The following is a 24,557-nucleotide window of genomic DNA, read 5'->3' on the forward strand; positions in this document are numbered from 1 at the left end:
CCAACCACTGCGCCACCAGGGAAGCCCACTGAATGCTTTTAATAAGGAATTGCTTTGGAGCTAATTTTTTCCCATCATGATGGAATGCTTAGGATAATTTCATGTCCTTTTCACAGTCCCAGTTTAAATCTCTCCTTTTTTTTTTTTTTTCCCTTCTGCTCAAACGAGAGAAGAGCACAAATGTAGGATCCTTGGGCCATGGTTTATTCTCCTGTTGTGCACAGATTTCCAGTTTTAGTTGGAACCTGTGGTCCCTGATGAGAAAACAGGAAACTTAGAGTCCTAACCTTATTGAAATCTCTGCCTGGTTTAGTCACAAGTCTGAGGCAACTCCTCCCAATAATGAAGCCATTGTACGCATCATATCTGATCAGTTCTTGAAATGTTTTAGTAAGTCTATCTTACAACATTATAAGAGATAATCAGCAGCCTTAGAAGGTCCCCATCTGGACTGTAGAGTTCTTTTACTGAAAGATGTTTTGCCTTTTTGAGATAGCTCTCGCGTTTTATCATCTGTTCCGCCGAGATGAAGTGCATATGAAAAGTCAGTGACTCTGAATCCATCTGTTGTTATTATTTTCCACTGATAATTGGCTTGAACAATGAAATGTCTGTGTCTTCACCCTTTGAAACTGTACACCCTGTTTATTTTCTGGAGGTCTCACTGCAACTCCTCTCCCCCACCCCCATTTCCCCCCTTCATTCTCTCTCAAGCTTGCAGCGAGTGGCGCTTGTGTGAGGATGACATCTTTGACTCTGTGCATCAGTATGTGTCACTCAGCATGTAAAGCTTGCATACGGATTTTTGTCACAATCCCTGTGTCTGTGCTGTTTGCTCAGGGATCCAGTGCTCTGGCGACAAGGAGCTTAGCTGGGGCCACAATGCATGGATCCCTTACCTGGATCGTCGTCTTTATTTCACTATCCTCATTAAAATATTAATTTCGAGGACAGTATCTAATACCTATGGAATTAGATACTACCTATAATTGTGTAATATATTCAGTTGCATCCAGGTTTGCACGATACAGAGCATTAATATTGGATTCCACTAACAGCATTTCCATTAGCTTGCTCAACCAGTATGAGATATAGATGAGCTGGGAAGCATAACTACCTGCCAGAACTGCCAAAACAGTCATTAGAAGCTCCATTGGGATGGACAAAGGCCTTTTTTCACAGTGATATACTGATTAAATTTTGTTCTATGGTTTATTTGCATCAAGGTTAGATCGCTATAGTCTATGCAGGAGGGTTATCTAACACCTCACTTGGAAGGTCATTTCAAGACAAAACAGCGAAGAGAATAGGCATCTTGAGTTTCTTGGGGACCCCCTCTTAAAGAACCTGTATTTTATTTCAGGGGACTTTGGGAATTTTCAGATTTTCTCTCTGTATTATACCATACTATATGTTTAAGATCGGTTTTTTTGTTTGTTTGTTTATGTCACCGTTTTCAAAAAAACTTTTCAGTAATATTCTTTTGCTTTTGGGGCAGAGTGATATAGCCAGGAAACAGTGTGGTGTTAATAAAGTAAAGCCCACTTTGGAAGTAGAAAGCCACCTTATTTCCCTTGGCTACAGCGTAACCGTGGTACATCCTCTGAGGCTGTGAAGGACCTGTGACCTACCCTTTTTTAGTCCAGGTAATAATGTAGGCACATCCTATGGAACAGCAGTGCTGGATTTGCCCCCAGAGTCCTATGTGGCATTAAAAGGATGTAGACGAACATAATCTTATTTATGTTTCAAATGAAATCATTTAATACTGCAAAGGTTATTAAAAAATAATTAAGTTACTAAGACCAACACGTTACTGGACCATACAGTAAGAGGTTAGGGGTGAGTATGAGTTGACTCCATGAGCTGAGAAAATGCAGTAGTGAATTCCTAGTGCCCGCACGTTTTTCCTCTTGCTTAAATTCCTTGGTTCTAAGGACAAATTATGTTGAGGTATGGCATATTTTCTGCCAAAATGGAGAAAATTGTTGACTGTAATTATGTTATTTAATTGAAATTATAAGTGGTTGAGGCCACTCAGTTAAAAGCATTCTTTCTAATATATGGGTAATGTTTTTAAATGAGTGGTCATGGATTGATGACATTTGAAAGGCAGGCATTTGGGATGTATTTTTGGAAGACTCAAATTGTTTTTCTTAAATCATTAGTGAACTAAAGAGTGTAAAGGGACACTTTTTGTTTGGTTTATTCTCTTTAATTAGATATGTGTGAATATTCTTTGTGAGAGCGTATATACGCACGTATATGCACGTACATATATGTGCGTGTATGTGTGTATATATTTTATATGTGTAAATATTGACACATAGATGCAACAGATCTTTCTGGAGGTGCAGACTCACAAGGATCGGTTTATAATGGGGGCAAAGGCAGAGAAACAAGAGGTGTATTTCTGACCTTAAATTGTGGCCGAAAACATGTGATTGTTTAAATCTCTCATTGAATATTAGAGATCTAAATTCAAGTTACAGTAAAACTCTGCTGATGTGTCTTACGCCGAGTTCTTTTTGGAGTGCTAGAGATACAACAATAGCCCTGTATTCCCCACGCCCCCCGGCCCTGCCCGCCCTCCGCCATGCATTCCCCCCACCCAGGAGTGAGTTCTTAATTACTAATGAATGCAATTCATTTTAATTGTTATTATAGCAACAGAACATTTAACTGTCTCCTGTTTAGTCCTTGTCCTTTGGAACAGGCAGTGTCTCCCGTCAGAGAGAGGACAGGTAGAAGGCACAGCGGGCGTCTGATTGAGCCAGTTATTCATTTGCTGAGTGTTTGTGTTTATGCAAAGGGGCCTCTTCCTGCATATTTAATCTAGAGTAAGGCAGTGGCTTTTGTTGTGTTTAGCCCACATACCTTCAGTCCTTCCTCACACTGCCGCCAGCCTGGGAGCCCTGAGAGCTCGCAGGCTTCCCAGCGCCTGTACTTTCTCCCTTACAAACTCTCAACTTTCTTCCGTTGTGTGAAAATTGCCTCTCCGGCCCCAAAGCTTCCCTTCCTCACCATGAACGGGTAAGTGCGTGCAAAGCCAAGGCTGATACTTTTGTTTCATTTTCCAACTGTTGAGAGGCTACTTTGCCCGCTCTTCTGGTCCTGGTTCCTGGGCCGTTTGTCAGTTGCTTGGCGGCGTTGAAATAGACAAGTACAGGTGCCTCTCAGGAAATGTGGCTGAATTTTCAACTGGCAGAGAGAGGCTCTTGGGAACTGCGGGAGGGGGGCGGGGGGGGGAGAGAAACAGAGAGAGGAAGATGGGGAGAGAGAAAGAGAACAGCTTTATTATTCTTTGTCCTAACAAATCCTGTTTTGTAACTGTCCTGCAGATAATGCTGCCATTGTTTGCTAAAAGCCTTCAAACAGTGTGTGAGACCGAACTGTAAGAAAGCAGTGAAACTCTGCTGCTGTATTGTCTATCCCCGGGCCAGGGTCCTCCCCGAAAGTCTGTGCCGGAATAGGAAGGGTTTTCTTCAGTGGAAATCGAATCGTCTCTTCATTGATATTAATAGCACACTGGAGATGTTGGCCGTGCTGTGCAGAGCGGCGGTTGGGAGGGAAGGAAATCTGATCTTGCTGGGGGGAAGATGACAGCCTCTTGGCCCCATGGTGGAGGAGACATGCATCCAGGCTCAGCCTGCATAATGGCACCCTGGCTTAACTGTTTACTCTAGGAATTTTAATCTTGCGCTGTTGGTTTTACTATCCTGGGGTCTTGATATTTTTTGTTCCTGTACTGTCTTCAGAAAGTACGATGTTCAGGGTCTTAATCCAGGCTTTTTTAAAAGTGAAATTAAAAAAAAAAGAGCCCTAGAGAAACTGACACGCTGTGCACTTTAATCATTCTGGGGGTATGATGGTAGAAATTGTGTGAGAAATTCAAAACTAAATTGCCACAATTAAGAAGGATGACCCATCCAAGGGAAGATATGTCCTATGGAAAGATATTTCAGAGGCTAGGAATTGTGTCCAGGGTCTGAAAGGAGTTTTCATTGCCAGTTAACTGTTGCCTCTGTTTGAGTGACTCTTTTCAACAGAAGAGTGTGCTGTTCCCCCGCAGGTCGGAAACCGTGAGAATGTGAATCCAATTTCATCAACCTTATTAAAATATGTAGGGACTTGGGTCTTCTTAGGTACAAATCAGTCTAGAGACTTAGAAGCATTTGTTAGCAGTGAGGCCGCTGAAGGTATTTAATAATAAAATTACAAATACCCTGTCTAATTGTAAGTATATGACTTTTATGCTCGGTTTTTAAGGGGAAGAATACTTTTTTTTTTCATGAGGAAAAGTAACTCCGCCAGAGCACCTTCTGTGATTAGCGCTATTGTATTCTTAAATTTTGATTGATAGAGATAATAGTTTTCACTTAAAAATACAGACAGGTACTTTAACTTTCCATGACAATAGCTATTTGCATTTCTTTTATCTTTTTGTTTAACATCTGTGGGGGCTGGGATGGATTTGATTATTAACTCTTGTTGCACACACTCCGCGTAAATCTAAAACAAAGGCTTTGTTAGCGCTTCAAAGAGAAAACAGCAAATATTGTTTTTAAGTTTCAACATTTAAAGCCTGCTAAGGGATACCTATAAAATATTTTCACAGGACCATGACCAAGGTTTTGCTTTCCTTTAAGGTAAGAAGAGAGAGTGGTTTTTTCCAAATGAGATGGGCCAACATGGAGTTGCGGGGGGCCTGAAGTAATTCCACAGGCAAGCCTTGGCCAGGTTTTGCCTGTACCATGGGGCTTGCTTCATGTAGAGTAGTTCAGATTCTTCTTACTAGAACGGACCCCAAGTTAGGTCCTCTGATTTAGTTGAGGGTCCCAGAGGGTGGGGAGAAAGGAAGTAAAACGTTCCTCGCAGCAGTAGGAGGGGGACGTAGGGGCAGTGACGGATCCCCTGTGGTAGATTTTTCTTTGATAAAGAGAAGTAAAAGAGATATGGCCCCTTGTAAACCAGCAAACCTGGGTGATGGCCAGGGTCGCCTCTGGTCCCAGAGACCTGCTCGACACAATAGTTTTCCTTTTCTTTTTCTTTCTAATTTACTTCCTTTTCCTTCCCCCCGCCCCACCCCCGCCCGTGTACTCTCCCTGTTTCTTTCCTTCTTTTCTTCCTTCTTTTCTCACTTCCTTCCCTCCCTCCTTCCTCTTTCTTATTGTAAGCCTGACTCAGTATTTGAAGTTATTAGAGCAGAGGGGAAAAAAAAAAAAAAAAGAAAACACTTTCAGGTTGATTTCTAAGTGGATTTTCTTGTCTTGAGTGCAAGAAAATGAAGTGACCCTTGTATTATCATTTCTCAGCTAGTTGAGTTTGTGTTGAAGATAGTTTTGTTTTTCTAGGACATCTTTGAAAAACAAAACAGAAAAGCCCACGTGAGTTAAGATTCACAGGTTAAAGAGACAGCCATCTCTTGGAAATTGGCCCTTTGAGATTTTCTGTTTTCTCAGATGAAATATATGTCATCTGATGGGGATATTTGGGAGGATGGGAAGTTTGAACCCCGTTTCTGGACTTCGAGAGAAGGGTTGCTCTAGCCAGAGATGAAACTCCTAACTGCCACCTTCATCATGGCGCAGGAGCTGGCGTTCATCATCCTCGCATCCCAGGGACACTGACACACAGTAGGTTCTCAGCCAGCATTCGTTGGACTGAAGGTTGCAGTGAAATAAGGTGGCTGTCCTTCACAGTCTCTTGTATACTTGTACCAAACGAAATATAATGCTGAAATCCTGATGCAAATCATTTCCTTGAGCTGCCCTGAAAGAAGAGGGAGAAATATTTTTAATGGCCAACAAAAGAGCGTATATTGTTCATTTTTCTTCTTGTGAAATAAAATCACACCTCCATGTTTACCTGCACCTCGTTTCCAGCTAGGCCATACCAGTTGGCAGGGTCACACTGGTTAAATTAAGGGCAAATATACTGATAGAAAGTATGAAATTGAAGCATTGTAGTAACCTAAGGGGTCTAGAGAGTGAAATTCCTAATGGGGAATAGGGGGAGCTGGGGAGACAGAGGAAGAGGAAGGTACATTAGTCTCCTAACCTAGGGATCTCAGCTGAAGGGTAATGTCGTGGTCAAGGTCTTTATGGTCAAGAAAGAGCTTTAGGTAAATAACATTATCGCAAACAATAGTTAAGAGGCCACACTCAGAACAGTTTCTGGTGTTCACAGGATCTTAATTGTACAGAGAATGACATCAAGGAAAATAAGTAATTTCTATTTACCGTATCCCTGGCTCACCTTTAAAAACCTAAAACCAATAGGAAACTTAAGACAGAGAGAAAAAGAAAAAAAAATGAAATTCATCTGGTGCCAGCCTTTTTTCTAAGAGGAGACAAGAGGAGGCTACAGGGCAACATTTTTCTTTTTCTTTTTAACTTAAAAGCGTTACGTAATCATTTAATTTTTAGTTTTGGTGCTTGTGCTGCCAGTAAACATGCAGGTATGTAGTTGATATATTTGATAAGGTGAAGTGTTTCGTTTTGTTTTGTTTTTAATAGCAGTTTTGGAAATGGAAGTTTTATGCTTTGGAAAAAATGAAATGCAGATTTTTCTCCTAGTTGTTGATTTCTGATTCTTGTAGGCTAGTAATGAGGCAGACTCAGGCCCCAGAACTACTCCCTAATTTTCTTGTCTATTATATTGACACATTTCATTTAATTTAGTATGATGGCAAACAGCTGTTGAACTATTAATCTTTTCTCAGCAAAGCTGGAAAAATATCTTTTAGATTACTTTGCTAATGTATACTAAAAACTAAAATCAACAGAAATAAATTAATGAGTGGTCAAATGTACATTTGCATTAAAATTTATGGAACTTCAAAATGGAAGAAAATAGGGTTTGTATCCCACTGCCAATTTTTTATGTCTAAGTAAAAATTAAATGTAGCCAAATTTGTATTGCTTTAGTGATTATAAGTTGGAGGGTCAATTGTATAATATAGTTATTATTAATTTTTTTCCTCCAGGGAAAAATTACGCTAATAAAATCTGTGAGGGGGAACCAGCTTATACTTTTGCTCTGTGTTCACTTACCTACTGTTCTAGGTAGCTATAGGTGAGTAGAGAAACAGATGCAGTATTTACCTGGAAATGTTCTGCAGGTTTGAATACAACACTAGAGATAACTTTATTCAAAGTAAGCATTTTCAGCAGCTTTTTTTGTTTTTCTGGGTTTTTTTACAAACATTAAATTTTAATAAGTTGCAATTGTTTGCCAGGCCTATATGATCTTTGCAATGCAATCTTATCTGCATTGCAAAGTCTGATACTACAGACCTGACTGCCAAAAATGCAAAAAGAGATGCAACTCAATAGATAAAAATGAAAATTAGCTTAGAGTGCACACGTTGGAAAACATCTCAAGTGAAAAGGAGGGAGAAAGGGCGTTCTTGCCCTGAATTGAGTAGGGTCTGCCAGAGTTCACTTACTTTCCATTTAAGATTGGATGAGTGGTGGAGATGGAAATTTCTGTTGTGTGAGACGGTTGCCGTGCCTCGTGTCTCATGAGCTCTTCTTATTGGCGTGGGGCGGGGCTGCTTTGTAGATCTCAGCATTACCTCGAGGACCCGACCATCACAGCTCTGTTTTCTTATCACCATTTGCGCTCTAACCAAGTTCTCACCGCTGGAGAAACCAATCCCTGGCGACACACCTCAGCAGTAAAGCACACAATTTTCATTTTCGATTTGAATTGTTTTGTGTCAAAACAAAAAGGTTCGGGGCAGGTTGCAAAACAGTAATTTCAAGTCCCAGAGCTAGGGTTTTCCCCCACCCAAATGGTGAACATTTATGGTGAAAACCTCCAATTTCCTCTTACAGTAAACATGAAAATTATGATTTCACTCAGAGCCTGCATTTTTTCCCAATCTTAATGGCAAGAATCTGCATACACTTGCTTGTGGAAATGTCATAAATTGGCCTCCGATCAATTCCTCAAAGATAGTACACACCAAAGTACCACTTTCAAATTTTTAGCCCTAGTGAAATAAGATTTAACTCTTCTCAGTGATGTTTGCCTTTCCACATTCAAGGCCAACAGCCGAGGGATGAGCAGAGATATATTCTGTATCAAATTTAAACCACTTCATTACATATTGTTCTGAAGAGTAAGCAAAAGGATACTAACGTTTTAGTAATAAGATGGTATGACTTCACCATCTTAAGAAAATATATGTATATATGAGCATTTGGTCAATCGATGTGGAATGAATCCTGTACCCTGTTGGTAACTTGATCTAAATTAATAAACAAATGTTTTTCTTTTCACTTGTGCCATATGTTGATCCCAGTTACATGGGCAGAGAGAGGCAGCTTGTAATGTTTCTTAAAGGATTATACACTGTTTTGCATAAGGCAGTGTGCAGATGCAGGAGTTAGATGTGTACCGTGCTTCCTTTGTGTTTTAGGAAGCTTGATTTCAGTTGTTGATTTCATCTGACACAAGCCATTTTTATTGAACTTAGTAGGTCTGGTAGAAGTATGCCAAGTGGAAAACATTGTGTGAACAGCTTTCACCCACCGATGAACCCCCTCACCCCTCCGCAAGCTGAAAATTGTGGTGCTTTTATTCATTTTGAAAGGTCCAGAGTGGCATAAAGCATCTTGTCTATAAGAACTAACACTCTTGCAAGGGGGAAAAAAATAAGCCTCTGCTTTAATGAAATTAGAGATGTCGTGGATGTTAACCAAACAAAGACACGTTCAAGTAGCAGTCTGGTTTCCAAAAACAAAGGCCTATGACTCACATGTTATTCCAAATGAAATAAATTGACAGACAACAAGATGAGAAAAAGTTCATAGGCAAATGTGAAATGCTTCATCTTGACTTTTTCCGTCCAAGTTGTTGTTATCGTCTTGAAGAGCTCAAAGGCACATGGTCCAGTAAGTGGAGGTCTTGACACTGGTTTTTATTAACTCTGAGAGTCTTTTGCCATTAAACAGAATTGAGTTCTTTGGTTGGTTTTCTTGCATCTCTCCCAGGCAAATAGGCACTTTGTTGCTACTTTGTCTTGACATTCAGATTTTGATATTCTCTTTTGTTTTCAGGGTAAGAAGTGACCTTTTGAGGTGACTATAACAGAAGATTGCTTTACAGAAGCCAAAAAAGGTAAATGCAAATATGATTAGTGGAATTACATCTAGGACTCTATCTACCAACTTCTAGGCGTCTTAATTCAGTTCTTTTCGGATCTACGTAATTATCAAATATACGTGTATTGGTTTGTGTGTAAGTATGTATGTAGCATATTTTCTGAGGCCTTTAAAGAAAAGATTGCTCTTAACAAATGGTTCACATAGTCACATTTCCCCCCGCCAAATATTATCAAACTTTCCCCCTGTTTGTGGAAGTCGATTTTTTTTTTTTTTTTTGGTTGTTGACTTGGTAGGTTTAAAGTTAGAAAGGAATATTCACATCACAAAAGTGGTGATTCATAAAATTAACTTGCTGCAAACAGGAGTAACGCATGTCCGTCTTCTGTGCTGAAGTGGTGTCATCCGATGGATGTTCATCTGGCTGCTTTATAATCCCTTCTTTCAGAAATTAATAGGCACCATAGCAACACGCCGCGTTGATGTAACTGCCGTGTGGCGTGGGGCATGTCCCTGTGATGTCAGCGCTCATCTGCCTTGTTCTCTTGACCTTGCTTGAAAATCAAATGAGTACTTGATTTTAAAATTAGAAGTTTTCAGAGACTAGTGTAGCTTGATGAATTAAAGCTAAGTTAAATTTTCTCAAACTCACTTTTGGGAGCAGGGGCAAAGAAAGCACTCTGGTTAAAACGGTTCTGGAGGCTACATTTTTTTTTTTTTTGATTCCCAAAGTATCTCTCCGGTGAGGGCAGAGGTTGCCTCCCTCAGGTTCATCTTGCAGGTCACTTTCAAGTCTGATGTTTCTCAAGGAGCAAGCGTCTTCATTTTATTTTTGAATCTTGGCCAATGGTGTTTCCATTTGATTGAGTAGATTTGTGTCTGCTTTAAAACACTTAGTTGCCAGCCTGGTTACTACACAAAGCCTTTGCTCAGATCTTACCAAACTAGAGTTTATGAATTCGTAGGATACAGACTTCTTATTCTTCAGTTGAGCAAGGTTTTTTTGTGAAACTTTGATAATATGAAGATTCTTAGATGGGTTTTGTTTTTAATCTCACCCAGGGTTTGGGGGTTCTAGAAGGCATTATCCAGTTGCATTCTGGCACATTTGATTTGGGCCCAAAAAATCCAACCAACTTTCCTCATTTCACTATCTTTGTTGTTTAAATTAAACCATGTGGGAAGCACCTAATTGTCCTCCAAAGAGGATATGTTACCTTTCAGATGTTCTGGCATGGAACGGGTTGATTCCAACCAGACATTGGGCCTCCCAGGTCCTACCTAGCATGATTTCTGGCAAAGCACTTCCCAGTTTCCCAGTTTTAGTCTACTTCAGGTCTCTGCAGCCGCCTTCTGTAAAAGGCTATCCAGTCACTATTTCCTGTTTTGTGGGCATTTTGTCTCTGCCACGGTTAGTCAGCTGCATGTTGTGTGTTCTGGTGTCTGTGATCCCTGCAAGATCTCAATCCAAGGTGTTCCTCATTGAAAGCCATGCCAGGTGCTGAACTCATTTTGTGCTGTTAGCAAAAGTTTCTGGTGCAGCTAAAAATTGTGATCAAACAAAGCTGGAAAAGTGGTTGAAAAGATGAAATATCGCTCCAGCTCCAAAAATGGGCTTAATGAGTAGGTTTTCATTGTTTTATGTGGAATCACCTGTAAGCATAAATTATTTTTCTCCTGACAAATGTCATTCTAATGACCATGCTTACACCCATGACGTGAAAATATCTGCATTTGTGCAGTATGATTTTTCCCAATTCCGTGATACTGTTCAAGGTTAAAGATATCATGAGTCAAGGGCAAGTTTGGGGGAAAAAAAAGTTTTCAGGAATTTGTTATTAGTTGACTAAGAAAGTAGTCCATGTGGAGGAAAAAAACAAGCTTTTTTATAATTACTGTCAAGAACATGGTGTATTATACAGTATCCTGCAAATCAGGAGCCCTTTGTCAAATTTAAGGAGAACAGAAAAATTTTGTCCTCCTGATGCCTCCTTCCATAAAACAAAGGAAGCTGAACAACGAATTCATCTAATTTTTCTTTTTGTCTTGACTGCTAGGAACCTCAGAGTAAGAGTTTTTGCTTAAGCTTAGTAGTATTTTTTAACTTCAACTTTTTGTTGTTGATATTCTGCTTTTAAGTCAACTTCATTTTTCCTGCTCCCAATTAACATTTTATTATTTAACTGTTTTTCTTCTACAATATCAATTCCATTTGTGTTTTGACTCCCTTTTCAGTTTTTTTTTTAGAAATAAGATATATAGAGAAATAAATAATAACCTACATGTACTCTTTTACCTTTTAACAAGCTCAAGGATCCTTCAAAAACTAATCCTTACATATCTTGACCTCTTATAAATGAAGGAAAAAAAGATTTGTTAAAAAGATAAAATCTAAAAAAATTTATAAAATGGATAGGATGCTTAGTCCCAGTGAACAAACCTTAAACAAAGATACTGTGCTGTCCAGTGATGGTCAAGAGACCAGCACCATCTTACACACTACTCAAAGGAGAGAGATTTCAGATACCAGGAGCTCCTCAGTCAGTGGCATGCCCAAATTCAAAATCTGGGACTCATTAACAGTCAGCATAAGTGCAAATAAATGTGCCTACGGTGGCACTCTGGGAACAACTGGTTATGTGCATAAAAGTGGCCAGGAAAATTCAGAAAACCAGATGAAGACATTTTTCCAAGTTAGATTCAGAAAGATCATAAATAACACTCATCATACTTGGTAGTGATAGAACAATTTCTTCCAAGTAGATATGAGCACTTTACAAAATGGGTCTGGTTGCTGGCATCCCTGAGAGGTAGCCGGTAATTATTATAATCCCCACTTTACAAACTAGGAAACTGGTCACATTAGTAACTTATCCAAGGTCATGTAAAATATCAAGACTGGAGCTAAAAAGACAACTTGCTCTGGTCACAATTGTATTGATGCCATTCTATCATGGCTGCCTTGGTTTGGTGGTTTAATATATAGGTTTCTGTGTCATTTTTTCCCCCTGCTTCCCCCAAACATTTGCAATTCACCCACGCAGGTTTTTGCTAAAACTTCAAATCCAATTTGTGAAATGCATTGTCTTGGATTCAGTTCTGAATGACAGTGGGAGTTAATTGATGATAATCATGAAGCTCATATAGATTACAGTTAAATGGTTATTCTTTAAATATTGGTCATCTTCATACTTCATTTTTTGTGTCGCTTCAGTTTTATAGTCAACTTGTTAATGAGAAAGTTAAAAAACAATCTAAAAGAAAGGGTGATCATTGCAGTTTTTCTTCCACCCCCAGTTTGAGCTATTTTTTTGTTAGATTAAGGAGCAATAAGGCATCTTTATAGACTTCACACATTGTGTCTTACATATTACAAATTATTTCTTGGTTACAAACAAAGTTAAAAATAGCTATCCAGCCATTTTAAATGTATTCACTGGTTCTTTTGAAAGTGTATATTTACGCGATTCAGATGTTTACTTAGTGACAACGATATTCTGAGTTAAATCCATTCAAAATGACCTCTTTATAGCATTAAGCATTTGAATTATTTGTCTATTCATGAAGTTGTTATAAAGACACTGGGAAAGAGTGATACCAGCTGACCACGTTGGCTGAAACGACCAGTCAGTTTAGTTAAGCGTCGAATTCCATCCTGCCTCCCCTTCATACTCATATACCCAGGCCTGGGTTGTAACACTCAGAGTTAAGACTAGGCTGATATAACATAAAGACTCCAACATACAATGGCTTTAAATCAAATAGAAGTTTACTTCCCTGTCTCATCTAATAATCTGGCCAGTCTAGCTTGACTGGATGGGTTCTTTTCTCTTTTGTGCTTCCCTGCTTTGGGCCTTTGTCCTTATCTACATGGTTGAAATACAGTGAAGTCCAAGGCAAGCAATTTTCTTTGAAGCAAATGATTTAAAAATTGCACACATCACATCCATTGACGTTTAATTGGTAAGATTATGATCATTTCACAAGAAGCTGCAAGGACTGCTGGGAAATGTCTCTAGCTGGCTAGCCAGGAGCATGGGAGAATTGGAGAACAGATTTCAGGGGACAATTAGGACACGAGCAACTTGATTGGTTGAAATGCCTCAGTCCAGTAATTTCATTCACTCATACATACATACAAATGTACATACTACATGTGTATATATGTTAATTCTTACTGCAGGTACTTATTGATGATTGTGTGCTAGGTGCTAGGATCATAGCACTACATAAGAAGGATACTGTCTCTGTCCTCCTAGAGTTTATGTTGTAAAGGGGAAGACAGACATTACCGATGATGGTGACAGGTATTCGCAAGGGCAAATACTGGTTGCTGTGAGAAAGTGTTCTCTAACACGGAGACCAGGGTGTCAGGAATTTATGTATTTTACTGTTATCGGAAAGCTAAGTTAGACTAACTTGATTTCCTTCTATCTTTCATGCCAGTGTGGTTGTGAATGTTATTAGGCATGTTAATTTTTTGTTAATAGCTTTATTGAGCTATAATTCACACACATTACAGTTCACTCATTTGAAGTGTACTGTTCAATGGTTTTTAGTATATTTACAGAGTTTGTAACCGTCATCACAGTCTAGTTTTAGAACATTTTCATCACCTCAGAGAGAGACCCCATACCAACTAGCAGTTAATCCCCTCAACCCAGCCCCTGGCAACAACGAATCTACTTTCTGTCTGTAGAGTTTTACCTTTTCTGGATATTTCACATAAATGGAATCGTACAATATGTGGTCTTTTGTGACTGACTGCTTTCCCTTAGCATAATGTCTTCAAGGTTCATCCAAAGCATTTAAAGTTTTAACTGTCCTACAACCTCAGAGTTCTTACTCCTAAATCCAGCAAAATGGTGGCCTGAAATAGTCTCACAAGGGATGGCATTGGGGGGAAAATTACTGTTTTCATGCTGTTTATATTTCCATAGAAATAGACTTGGCCTCCCAACAGTTAAACTTCAGAATTTAAATGTTTGCATTTTAAGTTAGCTGTTTTTAAACATTGTTAGCCATAATGCTAAACTCAGTAACTCTGTAAACAAGAGCTGTCTCTCTTGAATGTTCGTTTCAAAGAAAATAAATTTTAAATATTGATTTCCAGAGAAATATGCTCAATAGAGTTCTTTTTCAAGCAGAAGTTACTTGTTGAAATGTACATGAAGGCACGTTTTGTAGTAAAGACAACATTTGCAACAGTTATCAAGTAGCCATATTTTTCACAGTGAACGGTAAAAATACAAATAACAAATGGTTTTAGTCATGTTTTTTAAATGACGTTTTTGCTCTTTCATCTGCCAAGGGCGCAAATATTGAAACTGCCTACCTTGAGCATCTTCGGAAGAAGTTCTCAGCTTAGGTGAAAACCTAACAGCTTACCAGAGATGTAGGAAGTATTGCCTTTCTTTGGCAATTCAAAAATCTCAGAGAGAATCTGAAGCTCAAAAATGTATAAAAACAAAACCCTGTTTAGGGTAGCACATCTGTGGTAACCTTGACTGCATGCTTTCTAATGTATCTAGTAACATCCAGGACCTTCAGGGAGGAAATGGTATATCAATGGTAGAATCCTTACTTTGAGTCTGTTTTAGAAGTTGACACCTTCTGCCCAGGGCTGAGTTTGGATTTGAAGTTGATGGTGTCTTTTTAAAAGTCTGCTGGTGAGTAGGACTTTCATAAACGGAAAATGAAATTAATCATTTAAGTTTGTACTTCTGTGTCCTTGATCTGAACTGTTGTACTTCCATGGCCTTTGCATGGGTTGAGAGTGAGGGGGAGAAAAATGAAAAACTTGAAGTATTTGTGCTCTATTCAGCTGCACTCTTTTTGAAGTGTGAAGGTTATGCAGACTTTCCGTTGTGTGTTGTATATTAGCATGTATATGGTATGTAATTACAGGTAATTAGGTGTTTTGTTAATTGTCTTGACAGTGGAGTGAGTTATTTAAAATTACTTTTTAATTTTAAAAAATCTTGCATCATTGGATATGGACTGTGATGATTTCGGTTCATGGACTGGCATGGATCTTCACTTCCTCACCCTTTCCTCCAGCCCGCTCTTTTCTGGAAGTCAATTTCTCTTGTAAAGTATTGTGAGCAGTCCCTGGAGGCCAAAGGAAGCGTCCTAAATAAAATCCATTCATTACAAATGACACTCTTTAAAGTTTATTTAGAGCAGTGATTTTCACAGGGCACACTGGGACCCATTTGTGGGTTGGGAAATCAATTCAGTGGGCTGTGCCCAAGAATTAAAAAGAAAAATAGAATAAGTATACAATAGAGCAGAAACAAATAGAGTAGAATAGAGCTGCACTGTCTAGTATTGAAACCACTGGCCACATGTAGCTATGGAGCCCTTGAAATGCGGTTAGCCCAAACTTACATGCTGTAAGCTTAAAATCCACAAAGCCTTTCAAGGAGTTTGTATGGAAAAAAGAATGTGAAATATTTGAATAACTCTTCTTTACGGATTACACATTAAAATGAGCATAGTTTAGATACATTGGATTAAGTAAAATATTAAAATTAATTTCACGGTTTCTTTTGACTTTCTCCAGTATGGTTACATTTACCTATGTGGCAGGCATTGTATTTCTGTTGGGCAGTTTTGCTCAAGCTGATGGGGAATAGAGCAGTGAATGACACAGCGACAAGGCCTCTGCTTATGGCTCTAGGGGGTGTGGACAGGTAGGGGAACAGAATAAATAAATAAGATGTGACAGGTGTGGTGGAGAAAATATAGGCGGATCAGGGAGGTCCAGTTGCCAGGGGGAAGGGGATTGCAACTGTACATGGTCAGGGTAAGTCTAACTGAAGCACAGGCATTTGAGCAAAGATAAGGCATGTTCTCAAAAGAGTACGTTGGCCACTATGGCCAAACCAAGGTCATCCAAGGAGGAGAGTAGTGGGGGACAAGGACAAGAAGTAACAGGGCCAGACCTAGTAGGGCATTAAGGCTCACTGGACTCTTAATCTCTTAGTGAAGTAGGGAGCCGTGGATAGGCTTTGAGATGGGACAAGATGTGAGTCACGATTTAAATGGATCACTCTGGAAATGGTTTTGTTTGTTTGTTTTTTTAAAAAATAAATTTATTTTATTTATTTATTTTTATTTTTGGTTGTGTTGGGTCTTCGTTGCTGTGCACGGGCTTTCTCTAGTTGTGGCGAGCGGGGGCTACTCTTCTTTGCGGTGCACGGGCTTCTCATTGCAGTAGCTTCTCTTGTTGCGGAGCACGGGCTCTAGGCACGTGGGCTTCAGTAGTTGCAGCACGCGGGCTCCAGGGCACGCGGGCTTCAGTAGCTGTGGCTTGCGGGCTCTAGAGCGCAGGCTCAGTAGTTGTGGCTCATGGGCCTAGTTGCTCCGTGGCACGTGGAATCTTCCCGGACCAGGGCTCGAACCTGTGTCCCCTGCATTGGCAGGCGGATTCCTCACCACTGCACCACCAGGGAATCCCTGGAAGCTGTTTTGAAAGTAGATGGTGGGTGGGTGAGGTGATAGGCCAGAAGACGTGGTAGGAGTCTGCTGTGATAATTCTCAGTGAGACAGGGTGACGGCCAGGATCAGTATGGCAGTAGAGGTGTAAGGGGATCTATGAAATTCTAACAAATTTAGTTTGGTAGTTATATTTTGAATTTATCTGTAGGTAGAATCCAAGGATTTCCTGGTGGAATGGATGTGAAGTTTGAAAACAGTTGAATCAAGGATTACTCCCAAGATTTTTGTCTTGTGTGATGGGGGAGTGTCAACTGATGGTTTGATTGTGGTTAGAAAGAAAGAAGTCAGATAGAAGACTGAGGACTTTCAGTTTAAGCAGCTGCTGGAAGGATGGGGCTGCCACTAACCAAAATATGGAAGCCTGTGGGGGAACAGGTTTGGGGGTGTTAAAGGAAAAAATTATTTAATTTCACTCGTTAAAGATGGTAGTGCCTTCTTTATTCGGGACCTTCCCGATAGGTGTAGGGGACGCTGCAGTGAGGTTTTATAGGAGGAAGAAGAGACTGACCTCACCCCCAGATACAGCATGGGCAAGTGAGAATTTATAGCCAAGAAGCGGGGAGGGGGGGGTCAGTAGATGGACAGTTGCCAGAAGGAAACATCAGGAGTAAGAGGGGATTCTGGCTAAGCTGATCTAACAAGATTCTTGCTGAAGATAAGCTAGGGTGACTCGACATCACCTGGAGGATGGTAGAGAGTGAGGAACCCAATCAGATATCAGGGGTGATCAGATATCAAAGGTGAGAGAGTTCTGGTTAAACTGACTGAGCAGGGTTCTTGCTAAAACTGGGCTTTACAAGGAAGTGCACAGATGGGTTCAGAAGCCTGATTCAAGTTTGGTCAAGCCAAGCATCTTTGTCGAGAGTGGACAAGGGAAGCAGGGGATACCAGGAGTATAGCTGTAGACATGTGAGGTTGGAGTCGCTTATTTCTCACCCAGTCTGAGATATCAAGTGGGCATTTGGATATGTGGGTCTAGAAATGTCTTAGCTAGGGCTATACGTTGAAGCTTTATAAGAATGTGTAAGTGTCAGTAAAGGCATGAACCTAGGTGAGCTCACCAAGGCAGGGGACAGTGGTGTCGATAAAGAAGAGAAGGGCTCCAGGATGTGGGTTCTGAAGCCAACTCCATTAAGAGGTTTGAGCATAAGACACGGAGGAGAGGTCAAAGATGGGAGGGAAACTCCAGGACTCCAGAGAACCAGAACCCCATTGAGGACATTGTTTAAAGGAGGAGAACATTGGCACTTGTATACAGTGCTGCGCAGAGGTCAAAAGCAATGATGACAAAGAACTGACCACTGGGTTTCTGAACATGAAAGTCACTGATAACCTTAACAGGAGTCAAAAATGGTTGAATCTCACTCCTGGCTTCATACAGCTACCTGTCTGCTTTTGGAAATTAGGCATCTAGAATGATTTTTCCAGGAATAGTGCCTGCTCAGCACTCTTATTTGTTAAGATCATCACATGTGCCTCCACCTCTTGCAGCCCCACTCGGACAGGGTCTAGCTCTGACCTTTAGGTCATAGGACAGCCTGTGGGAAGTGATCAGAGAAAAACTCACTGTTTCCTGATGGAATCCTGTGCATTTTGCGCCATGCAACTCATTCTCTTATCCGATGGTTCAGATATTAAATACAAATAAAAGGCAGGGGTAAAAGGAGATGTATACTTACATCTTGAACTTAAAATACGTTGTCTTTAATCATCTAAAGTACATCATAGCTTGGTGTGGTTAACCTGATATCTCGATAAGTAAAGTACTAGTTGGTGCCTGAGCCACACATGAGTCTATCATCTTTACCTTGTACTAATATAGGTAGTCTTTGATGGGTTCATCCATCTTTCAAATTAACTAAGAGCATCAAAGACTCTGGCTCATTCAAAACTTCTGAAACAGGTGAACATTTTCGAGATTTCTAGGCTGATCCCAAATCTTCGAGCATCTAGGAAATTGTAGGTAAAATAATGAAAAACATGCATTGTCACTATTTAGATACTAAATACCATTAAGGTGGTATTGGCTGAGGTAAGAGTATCCTCTCTTTGTGGAAGATGATAAATGTACTTCTTAATTTTTTTTCATGATAAAATGGCATTAAAAGAAATTAGGAGAGGATGAAAATGTAGGAAGAAAAATTTCACTGGTGACCTCACCTAAATAGTTCAACATTTTATCTGTATCCTGCCAGTGTTTTGTATATATAGATTTGTTTATATGCACTACTTGTACTGTATATACTATTTTGTTTCCTGCTTTTACCCTTAAATTATCATGAGTGTTTTCCCAAGTTATCACTGTTATATCTCGGTCTTATTTTTAGGGTATCTTGCTGATTTCCATTCTTGTGTTATCTATTCCTGCAAGGATGGGTCTTCTGATCCCCTCCAGTTACTATTGATGGCCAGTATGCCTGCATAGGATGTCTCAAGATAGCTCAGTCTCTTGAATTAGCTTTAGAAATATGATGTTGGGATTTTAGGTTATCACTCAGTTTCTCCCTCTACTTTTAAGTAATATTAACATTAATTCGAGACACATAAAATCATCCCCTGGTGTCGACTGTACGTGTTTTCCATAATAAGGTGAGGTACACCTTGCATTAACTTTGATTTCACAATTTCTGGACTTTAAGTCGCTCTGCCTTTTTCTCCTGATCTGATATTTCCCACTTCCCCAACTTGATTTCCACCATGGGAGCAGGGAACTTTGCGTCCTTTCAAGGGACAGCCATTCATCCTCTCTTTGTTGTGTTATCCCAAATGTCACTCCTTCTCTTTTCCCAGAGCAAGCCATTAATTTACTTTGCCTGCATTTGCATCTCCAAAATTTGCTTTGGTTGAGTTTTGGTCAGTTTACTCTGGAAAACTCAAATGTCTCTACCGCTTTTAAAGTATAAAATTTAAGTTTACTTGCATGCCGTACCTTAGGGGTGCTGTTATTAACTGTTTAGGCAACACATATTTATTGAGTTCCTGGGAGGTTCATGGTGTGTTTAAAATTGAGCTGTGTACCTCTGTCCTTTGTGGCCATTCCCCTATCTAGACTGAAGTCCCCAAATGGCCACTCAGTGAAGTATTTCAATGAAGTATTTCTTAGATTTATAACTTCAGAGAGAACCAAGGAATGTTAGCCCTCTCTGGTCAATTCCTTGTAAGTTACTGAAGCTGAAACTGAGACCCAGAAAAGGAGAAAGATGTTCCCCTGGCCACCGCGTAATTGTAGCTGTCTGTTTTGGGATTCCCTCTGTCTTCTAATATACCTCTTCCTTCCTTTTATGATGCAATATCAAAAACAAGTGGAAATGTTAAATTTTCACTATTAAAAAGTTCACTGTTTAAGAAAAACAGACCTGATGAAAACCAAAATGTATTTTTTTATATAGATGGCCCTTTCTTAAGTTTCATTTCCAACGCACTCTCCTTTTTCCAGCTGTGTTAAGGGAAATTACACCATTTACAAGTGTTTAAAAATATTAACTGTGAAAAACAGCATCTACATATGTTAATTCAGAAAATGCCCACTTTTCACTTTCCCTCCCTCCCCTCCTCCCCTCCCTCTCCCTCCCCTTCCTCCTCCTTTTTCTCCATCTTCCTCCTCTTCTGCTTCCTGTTCTTTCTTCTCTTCCTCCTTGTCCCTCCTCCTCCCTCCCTCTCTCTCCCTGTCTCTGTCCTTCCTCTGAAGCCTGATTTTTTCTTAACAAGGATATTTAATGAAGATGTGTGTAATGTTAGAATCTTTCTGCCAGCTGACAACTACTGTGCATTTTTGAAATAGTTGAGTATTGTACATAGCATGAGAATTTAGGTGTCCACTCTCTCCTTATCTGACTGATTAACCCCATGGAACCACTCCTTTGTGACATGTGTTTTTCCAAGGACTGAGACACAGAAAAGGATTATAAGGTATGTTGGTCATTGTTTTTGAGGTGCACACTGTCTAACTGATTGGAACTGCTTAGCTCTGAAGTCTCCCTCTCCCTCTTTCTGGCATGGGGTTGACATCCTCTCTTTATTTCCTTATGTGGGATCAAAACACATAAAGACCAATACAGAATTGTCACCTTGAAGGGTCATATGATTTCATTAGTTTAGTTCTTATAATGTTCTTAGTAATAGAACATAGAATAGGAAATTCTTGTAAACTTCATTTTTTTTCTGATTACAAGTGTAAAAACCAGCTCATTATAGGGAATTTGAAATTGTAGAAAAGTTGACTAAACACAAAAGTAAAAATAATCAAGAATCCTGACCCTGGGGATAACATATAGTTTCTTCAATTCCTTTTTCGTTGGATGTACACATATTTAACAGAATTGCAGTCGTACAGTATATAGAATTGTGTATCCATTTTTTAAATTTAACGTTACATGGTGAGCATTTTCTCATGTCATAAAGATACCTTAAATGACCGCATACTACATCATTTTTTTTGATATAATAAAATTTAATTAACTCTTCAGTGTTGAGTGTGGGAGTCATTTCCAGTTTTTCTATAATATGTTGCAGTAGGCATATCTGTGCACAAAAGTTTATCAGTTTCCATTTCTTTAGATATATTCTATAGGGGGAAGTTTCTAGAAGAAGAGTGATGGAATTCTTATAGATTTTCCATACATGTTATCAGCGTACTTTTCAAAATGCACCAATTTATAGTTCTACCAATACTGAATGAGAATGTTTATTTCACTGCAACTTTGCCAACACCAAGTTTTATCATTTTTTGTTATCACTTAAATCACAGAAGAAAAAAAAAGTGTATGTCTTTTTTTCTTGTTCAATTCCTTCGTTACAAATGAAGTCCAGAAGTTTTGTTTCTTGAGGCTGTTTATATTTCTTCTTTTAAGTTTTCATAATTTCAGGAGCAGACAGGGTTTCGAGGAGTGGGGATGGGGGAGTCCAAGGTGCTGGGCAGCTAGAGAAGGGATCCTGTTATGGGGAGGTTACTTGACCATTGGCTCTTCTGCCAGAATTTACAGAGTAATTCACTGAGTGCTACATTACAGCTTAGATCTGAGTGCTAAAAGACTGAAAGGCCAGACCAGTGGCATTCTGATGCTCCTGAAATCCCATGGAGAGATCTGGGGCTCAGAAGCTTTTCAAAAACTTTGATGCTTTAAGTTCAGTCCTTTATTCAGTAAATAATTATTGAGTGCTTACTTATTCCTGGCACTATGTGGGACAGCAGGCAATATTTAGTAAGCAAAACAAGGGAAGTTCTTCTGTAAATAAGGTGGATGTGTACCTCATTGCGTTATGATGAGCACGAACAGGCCAGATGCGTGTAAAGCACTTTAGCCCAATAAGAGCAACTGCTCATCTTATATGTCTCTGTTATCATCAGCATCTCAAATTTAAAAACAAAACAAACAAACAAAAAACAGTGTTCAGCCAGATCCTATCTCTAGTCTCCTTATCACCCACGGGATAGGGCCTGTGCTCCCCAGCCTGGGAAGTTTCTCTCCATTTCTTTTAGCCTCTTTACCCAGTGAGCTAGTACCTTCCATCTGTGTGGTTCCAGAAGCTTCCAGAGAAGCAGGGCTGTGTCCATCTAAACAGTAAGACCCTGGGGACAGCCCCTTGGGCTCCAGGGAGCTCCTGTGATTTCCAGCAGTTTAGTAGGGGTGTTGCTGAAGGTTGAGCTCCAAAGGCAGTGGGGGCACTGGCAGTTGCACTCCCCCGTCCCGGGTGTTTGCTGTTAGTCTCCAAGCCCAACCAGCTGATTCTCATCAGCCCTGAATCTAAGGATTAAAAATTAGTACATACACACACACACATTTATCTGTGGAAAGGGCACTTCCTCTGGCTCTCTCTGTCCTCTCCGAGATTGCTCGGCGCTGATGGAGGGCAAGCAGGCCCCCAGGCCAGGACCACCCTGGGCCCCTTCTTTGGCTTTCCCCACTCCCCGGAATGCGCTTGGAAACCATACTCCTGTCTGTGTATTTGCCTGGTTCCTATCACCACCGTTTCAAAACACGACCAGTTTCTAATGGAAAAATAAACATTTCTGATGCCGAAGTGAGGAATGGGTAGCTCCTTGTTTTGGACCAGTGTGTCCTGCCCCCCACCAGAGGGGGCGTGGCTTGGGGGAGGCTGCGTCTGAGTTCGGATGTGTCCATTCTAGGGCCTGCTTTTGACTCGCTCACTCAGTGGTCCCCATCTGTGACACGGGGACAGTGAAAGGCCCCGTCTCATCGGTGTGCTGTGAAGATCACAGAAAGAACAGTGTGGTTAAGTGTTCCGGTTTAGAGTTCTGCACTGAAGGCCCTGTCCTGCTACTTTTCAGCTTGGCGATGTTGAGGAAGTAACCGGAACTCTCCGAGCCTTTTTTCTTTATCTGAAAAACTAGGGACTAAACTAGTACCTCCCCTTTGAGAGAGTTGGAAGATTAACTGAGTTATTCCAAGTCAGACGTGCTTAGGGCAACGCTTCCTATATAGCAAATGCTCAATAATGTCAGCTGTTTTTATTGTTAGCACAGTGCATGGAGTGTAGTAGGTCTTTAAGTATGTTAATGATTTTTACTACTGATTCATTTTAAAGGTAATTAAAATATTTTTAAGTGGCTGTTTTTATCAGGGAGCCTAGTGGGAATAGGAATGCAATAGGCTTCTGAATACCTTCCCCCGGCCCCAAAGAGAAAACAAAAACAAAAACTTTAAGACGCTAAGTACAGAGAAATGGTTTCTGAGTTTTTCAGGGTAACACTATATCTCTAAATCATCTTCTTCTCCTTCTCATCACCCATCTGGCATCCACAGGTAAGGAGTGGGCCCATCCAGAGTGATCCACCTGGCTTATTTTTGCCAATTTGAAGCAGCCTCTTAGCTACACTGCAGCTTCAGTCTGAGTGCTACAATTGTAGACGTCCAGGCCATGGACACCCAGATGTTCCTGAGTTCACACGGACAGATCTGGGACCCACAGCTTTTCGAAACCTAAAGCTTGTGACCGAAATAGTGTGAACAGGTTTTCCAGGGCTGTGCATGGGACTCTTTGCCTCGGGCATGATTTTACTGTAGCTCTTACAGGTGGAGACTGCGTTAAAGGGGACTTGGGTCGCGTCCCTAGCACTTTCCACTGAGGAACCTGGGTAGACACTGCACTGAGTGTTTACTGTGTCCAAGGCCAGGGATAGAGAGAGAGAGACAGAGGCTGAGAGAGGGAGGGAGGGAGGGAAGGGAGTGAGCAGGGCAGGGAGCAGGAATTCCTATCCATGGGGGAGAAAGTGCACTTTCCCACTACTTACATATGTTTTGAGGGAGCCGAGGGTTGGCTCTCTGGGATACACCTGGCTGGGATGACCTTGACCCCCACTGTGCCAAGGTGTACACGTGTGTGCGTGCATGTGTGCACGTGCATACACCTGCATACAGGGCAGGTGGCGGCAGGTCCTTCCTCTGAAAGCTCCAGCATCTGTCGTTATCGACAAGGATGCGGAGATCATCACGAGGGCTGCTTCATGTGCATGAAACCCGGCAAGCAGTTCTCTCTCTGTTCCTTCAGACACCAAACAGGTTGATTTTTCTGTACTTACACATGGTAATTCTCATAAAAACGAACAGTAAGAAAAACAGAAGTGAGGAACATGACTGCACATTCTCCACCCCCAGGATCATGACTTGGACCATTCTGGAGACAGTACTTCTAAACATCTCTCTCCTTATCCATCTGTTACTGAATACACCTGTGCTGTCCAGTATGGGAACCTGTTGCCACCAGCAGGTCTTGAGCAGTTGAAATGCGGCTGGTCTGAATTGACACGCGCTGGAAGTGTCAAAGCCACACCAGATTTTGAAAAAGAGAGTGTAAAATATCTCTTAAGTTTAGGGATGGATTATAGGTTGAAATGATAATATTCTAGATATACTGGATTAAGTAAAATATACTATTAAAATTAATTTGCTCCACTTTACTTATGAAATGTACCTACTAGAA

The 24,557-nt window shown here is 40.4% G+C and overlaps 1 protein-coding gene across 8 annotated transcripts in view; it reads left to right on the plus strand.

Annotated features, from left to right (window-relative positions):
• Positions 1 to 24,557, plus strand: part of FOXP1 (forkhead box P1) — a 596,443-nt gene that overhangs the window by 262,133 nt on the left and 309,753 nt on the right. For 6 of the 8 annotated variants that reach the window (XM_081246281.1, XM_081246288.1, XM_081246289.1 and 3 more), the window contains one exon: positions 9,069 to 9,129. The exons of 1 other annotated variant lie outside the window; for it this stretch is intronic. The gene's annotated coding sequence lies outside the window, so the exon portion shown is untranslated. Of the gene's footprint in view, positions 1 to 2,886; positions 3,034 to 9,068; positions 9,130 to 24,557 lie in introns of those variants that run through there. One more of the 8 variants, XM_081246286.1, reaches the window with a different exon arrangement.

The sequence above is a fragment of the Mesoplodon bidens genome, assembly GCF_964165515.1.
Source record: "Mesoplodon bidens genome assembly, chromosome: 10".
Classification (NCBI taxonomy): Eukaryota; Metazoa; Chordata; class Mammalia; order Artiodactyla; family Ziphiidae; genus Mesoplodon; species Mesoplodon bidens.